We start from the raw sequence: 6,786 nt of genomic DNA, 5'->3' as shown, positions 1-6,786 counted from the left end.
GTGAATCAATGATCACAGTGCTGGGTCATCCACTCACTGTGTGAATCAATGATCACAGTGCTGGGTTACTCACCCACTGTGTGAATCAATGATCACAGTGCTGGCTCACTCACCCACTGTGTGAATCAATGATCACAGTGCTGGGTCACCCACCCACTGTGTGAATCAATGATCACAGTGCTGGTTCACCCATCCACTGTGTGAATCAATGGTCACAGTGCTGGGTCACCCACCCACTGTGTGAATCAATGATCACAGTGCTGGGTCACTCACCCACTGTGCGAATCAATGATCACAGTGCTGGGTCACCCACCCACTGTGTAAATCATCGGGTCTTGACAGGTTAGATGCTGAGAGATTGTATCTCCTGGCTGGACAGTTTAGATAGGGGGCATGGTTTCAGGATAATGGGTCGGCCATTTAAGACTGAGATGAGGAAGAATTTCTTCACTCAGAGGGTGGTGAATCTTTGGAATTCTCTACCCCAGAGGGCTGTGGATGCTCAGTCGTTGTGTATGTTCAAGGCTAAGGTGGATAGACATTTGGATTTTTTTTATTCGTTCATGGGATGTGGGCGTCGCTGGCGATGTCAGCATTTATTGCCCATCCCTAATTGCCCTTGAGAAGGTGGTGGTGAGCCGGCTCCTTGAACCGCTGCAGTCCGTGTGGTGAAGGTTCTCCCACAGTACTGTTAGGTAGGGAGTTCCAGGATTTTGACCCAGCGACAATGAAGGAACGGCGATATATTTTCAAGTCGGGATGGTGTGTGACTTGGAGGCGAACTTGCAGGTGGTGTTGTTCCCATGTACCTGCTGCTCTTGTCCTTCTGGATGGAATCAAGGGATCTGGGGATCGAGCAGGAAAGTGGAGTTGAGGTTGAAGATCAGCCATGATCTGATTGAAGGGCGGTACCGTCTCAAGGGGCTGTATGGCCGACTCCTGCTCCTATTTCTTACATTCTTATGTTCTTATGATCAGGACAGTTGCTGGAGGCTGGTATCTACATTATGCAAATTAGTGCCTACTGAGTCATGGCTGCACGACAGAAACCCTATTTCTTTTTCACAGAATTATAAGTTTACAAAAGGTGAAGCGAAGATTAATTGCGTTTTTATTCGATTCCCTGCCGGGTGCAATGAATGGTGGAAGAATTGGTCCGCGCTCAGCCTGTGTTAAAGGGGGCTCGCTGAGGGTGGAGTGCGGTGTTGCGGCAACCTTTCAGTAAGACTATACTTTTAGGGATCATTTCTATAGTTTTTGAACTTGAGAAATGTGTTCTAAAGTGTTTGGTCTCACTAACCACGAGGAGGAGATGTAGCTTTTCCTTCTGAGCGTGAAGCGGGTTGCAAGTGTTGTTTTATACCAGCGCTTGTGGCCATTGATGACCGTTCCCTTCTCTCAGTGTGCGAGAAGTGGAAGAAGGAAACGCATTCTGAGTGGTTCGTGTTTCTACAGCTCAAAAGTAGCAATATTTATCCGCTAATTATTTTATATTTAAAGGTGCTTCTCTCCAGCGAGAGTGTAAGTCTTTGCTACCTCAGCCGAGCTCGTACTGCTATCTGTTGCTCTTCCCCTCCTTTTTCGGTTTTGAACTCATCACTGAACTGATTAGGCACAGTCGCTGAAATAACGTAGTTAATGGAGCACAAAATCTAGGCTTGCAGTACTGAGGGACTTGCATTACTGATTAAAACGTTGCTCCGCCTGCCATCTCAGGTGGATGTAAAAGATCGCATGACGCTATTTCGAAGAACTTGAGGGGAGTTCTCCGAGGTGTCCTGGTCAATATTTACCCCTTAACCAACATCACTAATACAGATTATCTGCCCAATACACCATTACGGTTTGTGGGACCTTGCTGTGAGCAAATTGGCTGCGGCGGTTCCTACATTACAACAGTGGCTACAGTTCAAAAATGCTTTGGGCCATCCTGCGGTAATGCAAGGCGCTATATAAATGCGAGTTCTTTCTTTAATAGCAGGAGGATTGGTGAATGGGACATCGTGTGAGTTAGGATACGGGCAGCAGAGTTTTGATATGCTGAAGATTATGGAGGGCGCATGATGGGAGGGCGGCCAGCAGAGCCTTGGAATTGTCAAGTTTGGCGGTAACAAAAGCATGGATGAGGGTTTCAGTCGCAGATGGGCTGAGGCAGATACGGGCGATATTATGGAGGTAGAAGTAGGCAGTCTTGGTGATGGAGAGAATCTGGGGTCGGAAGCTTAGTTCAGGGTCAAAAAGGACATCGATGCTGCGAACAGTCTGGTTTAGTCTGAGACATTGGTCAGGGAGGGGGAGGGAGTTTATAGCAGGGACCGAAAATAATGGCTTTGCTCTTCCCAATATTTAATTGGAGGAAATTTCTGCTCATCCACTGATAGATATCAGAGAAGCAGTGTGACGAATCAGAGGCAATGGAGGGGTGGAGAGAGCTGGAGGTGAGGGAGAGCTGAGTGCCAGCAGCGTACATGTGGAATCCGACGAGTTTTTGGATGATGTAGCCAAGGGGCAGCATGTAGATGAGAAATAGGAGGGGGGCAAGGATAGATCCTTGGGGGAGTGGGAAGAGAAGCCATTGCACGTGATTCTCTGGCTACGACTGGATAGACACGAAATAAACCAGGTGAGGGCAGTCCCATCTAGCTGGACAATGGAGGAGAGGAGAGGTGACTGCACTTCAAAAAGTACTTCTTTGGCTGTAAAGAGCTTTGGGACGCCCTGAGGTAGTGAAAGGTGCGATATCAACTGCTCACCTGACAGGGGAGATCCCATTATGAGGAAGGCGCCAGATCAAGTAGAATCAGCTAGTACCAGTTTAAGCTTTGCTGATGTAGAGGTGGATCCTCATGCTGGCCTGAGACTGGTCTAACACCTTTCTCTTGGGAAGTGAAATCTAATTTGCAGCGGACGTGGTGACAAGGGCTCCCCGAGCACCGGGGCCCAGGGTGTGAAATACCGTCAGGCTGACTGCGAGGGCGGGTGAAGGAACCTCGCCATGGCAATTAAATATTTTCCTGAAGAAGGTTCTTCTCGAAACCTTCGGTTTCAAGGCCGCAGACATCGTCGGCCTGCATGGTGGGAGGGCGGCCAGCGAGCATTGGAATTGTCGAGTCTGGAGGTAACAAAAGCATGGATGAGGGTTTCCCGAGGAGCAGATACGTGGATGTGACCTTTAGGGGTGTCGCAGGATGGCAAAAGATGCCCCAAGCCTTCAATGAGAAGCGGTAGGGAGGGCCGCTGTCACTTCTCACTGAGGAGCCACTCTTCACACTCCCACTGGAGAAGGAACGGACGCTGACCCTCCATCAACGGAGGACAGGCCTCCTTCCTCATCTCAAGGACCGTCGAGAAGTTCCAGCACACGACAGCAATGCATAACCTGGACCGAGAATTGGAAATGGACGGTAACGTCGAACCTGGACTGATGCAATTGGAAGACGTTAATTGTTGTCCTTTGTATTTTTAAAACGGCTTTCAAAATTGCATCCATAAACGTGCGTAGTGTTAAAGCGACTACGCGATGTGCTGTGACCCTGAACTACCTGTCCAGGGTCAAGAGGGATCTGTTGTTCCTGCCGGAGTGCGGGATCCTGCACCTCAGCAACTATCGGCAGTGGGCACGCATGTGGACCCAGTAGCAAACGAACTGTTCGGGAGTCAATGATAGTCATTCCTCGGGCCTGGGGATTCTGCTTCAATTCACCATCACCGAGGTTAGAGAGGTGGTGGGTGGCCGCCTGCTCGTAGTAGACGTTCTGTACAATAACGCCCCGCTCCGACTGCGGCCAACATAAAAGGGATCTACTAATGGAGGCAGAGGGGATGGCCGAGGTACTAAATGAGTAATTAACATCTGACTTTACCAGGGAAGAAGATGCTGCCAGAGTTTCATTAAAGGAAGATATAGTTGAGATGCTGGATAGGCTAAACATTGATAAAGAAGAGATACTAGAAAGGCTAGCTGTACTTAAAGTAGATAAGTCACTCGGTCCGGGTGTGATGCATCCTAGGTTGCTGAGGGAAGTAAGGGTGGAAATTGTGGAAGTACTGGCCATAATCGTTCAAACATCCGTAGAGACGGGGCCAGAGGACTGGAGAATTGTAAATATTACACCCTTGTTCAAAAAAGGGTGAGAGGATAAACCCAACAACTGTAGTCCAGTCAGTTTAACGCCGGTGGTGGAGAAACTTATAGAAACAATAATCCGGGACAGAATTAACAGTCACTTGAAAGAGTGTGTTTTGATTGTGGAAAGCCAGCACGGATTTGTTAAAGGCAAATCGTGTTTCATTAACCTGATAGAGTTTTCTGATGAGGTAACAGAGAGGGTAAATGAGGGCAATGCAGTTGATGTGGTGTATATGGGCTTTCAAAATACGTTTGATAAAGTACCGCATGGTAGGCTTGTCATCAAGATTGTGGCCCATGGAATAAAGGGGGCAGTAGCAAAATGGATACAGAATTGGCTGAGTGACAGGGAACAGAGAGTAGTGGTGAACGGTTGTTTTTCGGACTGGAGGGAGGTGTACAGTGGTGTTCTCCAGGGGTCGGTGCTGGGACCACTGCTTTTCTTGATATATAATAATGACTTGGATTTGGGTGTACAGGACACAATTTCAAAATTTGGAGACGATACGAAACTTGGAAGTGTAGCGAACTGTGAGGTGGATAGTGATAGACTTCAAGAGGATATAGGCAGGCTGGTGAAATGCCAATCACCTTAAATCTATGCAGATGAAATTGAACGCCGAAAAATGCGAAGTTATACATTTCGGTAGGAAGAACGAGGAGATGCAATTTAAATTAGAGGGCACAATTCTAAAAGGGTACAGTTGCAGAGAGATCTGAGGGTAAATGTGCGCAAATCATTGAAGGTGACAGGGAAAGTTGAGAAAGCGGTTAAAAAAGCATACAAGATCCTGGGCTTTATAAATTGAGGCATAGAGTACAAAAGCAAGGAAGTCATGATGAACCTTTATAAAACACTGGTTCGGGCACAACTGGAGTATTCTGTCCAGTTCTGGGCACCGCACATTAGGAGGGTGTAGAACAGATTTGTTGGAATGATTCCAGGGATGAGGGACTTTAGTTACGTGGATAGACTGGAGAAACTGGGGTTGTTCTCCTTGGAACAGAGAAGGTTGCGCGAGTGGTTAGGATCTGGAATGCTCTGCCCCAGATGGTGTGGAGGCAGATTCAATCATGGCCTTCAAAAGGGAACTGGATAAGTTCTTGAAAGGAAAAAACGTGGAGGGCTACGGGGATAGGGCGGGAGATGGGACTAGCTGAATTGCTCTTGCATAGAGTGCGTGTAGACTCGATGGGCCGAATAGCCTCCTTCCATGCTGTAACCATTCTGAGATTCTAATGCGTACGACCCGAAGCTCAGGAACGAGCGGCTGGAGGTCTTCCAGCATCTCCCGATGTCGCTGGCGACCTCCTGGTTGGTCGTTCTCGCCGGAGACTTCAACTACATCATAGATGCCGCTGGACTATCCAGCAAGGGCGGGGGAATACTGGACACCACGTCCAAACTCCTGATGGAAGCGGTGAAAGATGCGAAGCATTGCAGTGTCTTCCGCAACCCTGAAACCTGGTCCAGGACGGGCGGGACCATCCGTTCCAGGATAGACTTCCTGCTTGTGTCCCCAATGCTCAAGGTCAGATCCACCAACGTCCAACCGGTGTTCCTCTCTGATCACTGCCTCCTACTGGCCGACTTCCAATCGCAGGAGGACCAGAGGGCAGGCAGAGGGAGACGGAAGCTGAAAGTGACACTGTTGACCCTGGAGAACATCGAGGATCTAAAGAGAGATTATACAGGTTGGAGGAGCGTGAAATCCCTCTTCGACTCCACGGTGCACTGGTGGGAAGCAATCAAGGCCAATATCAAGAGGTTCTTCATCCTCAACGGTGTTCAGAAGGCAAGAGAGAGACAGAGGGAAGTGTCACAACTCCAGAAAAAGTATGCAGGATCTGCTCCAGTTGCAGTTAATGGAGGTCGATGTCGGGGAGGGTCTCAGAGAGGTGAAGGGCCAGCAAGCTTCGCTCTTCACCTGCGAGGCCTCAATGATCATCTTTATACCCAGAGTCCGCTCCGTGGAGCAGGGTGAGAAATGCTCGCACTTCTTCTTCCAGAAACCTCACAGAGAGACTTCTGTGATCAGCAGCTTCAAAGAAGAAGGTGGCTCAGTGACGTCTTCACAGGCCGACATACTGAGGATCAGCAAATCCTTTTATGCCGGGCTGTACGACTCAAAGCCCAAAGACAGGCCTCCCAGTCCTTCCTGTCCTCTATCACGGACGATTTAGAGGACAGCGAGCAGGAGGGCATGGATCCGCCACTGACCATTGACGAGCTGACAAAGGCCGTCTGGTCCTTCGAGAAGAGTAGAACTACCGGGAGCGATGGCTTACTGGTTGAGTTGCACACGGCTATCAAGGACTGGATAGGCCCAGACCTGCTGGAAGTGTACGGGGGTATGCTTCTAGCAGGCAGCATGTCAGAGTCCATGCGGAAAGGCATCATCACCCTTATCTACAAGGAGAAGGGGGAGAGGGAAGAAATCAGAAATTGGCGACCCATTTCCTTGCTAAATGTCGACTAGAAGATTCTGCCTTAGGCCATCGTCAATAGGCTCAAGTCTGTTCAGGAGCTGGTGATCCACCCGGATCAGATCTGTACTGTAACCGGCCGGAAGATCTCCAATAGCCTTGCGCCACTCAGGGATACGATCGCCTATGTGCAGGTCAGCGGGGTGAACTCTTGACTCATCAGCCTGGAC

The 6,786-nt window shown here is 49.1% G+C and overlaps 1 non-coding gene across 1 annotated transcript; it reads left to right on the top strand.

Annotated features, from left to right (window-relative positions):
- Positions 1-1,223: 1,223 nt before the first annotated feature.
- Positions 1,224-1,441, top strand: LOC137313389 (small nucleolar RNA U3). The gene has a single exon (XR_010961041.1). It is a non-coding gene; the product is annotated as a small nucleolar RNA U3 (small nucleolar RNA).
- The last annotated feature ends 5,345 nt before the right edge of the window (positions 1,442-6,786 follow it).

This window comes from Heptranchias perlo, unplaced genomic scaffold (assembly GCF_035084215.1).
Source record: "Heptranchias perlo isolate sHepPer1 unplaced genomic scaffold, sHepPer1.hap1 HAP1_SCAFFOLD_47, whole genome shotgun sequence".
Classification (NCBI taxonomy): domain Eukaryota; kingdom Metazoa; phylum Chordata; class Chondrichthyes; order Hexanchiformes; family Hexanchidae; genus Heptranchias; species Heptranchias perlo.
The sequence above is the reverse complement of the archived record's forward strand: the minus strand, read 5'-3'. Positions and strand labels throughout refer to the sequence as shown.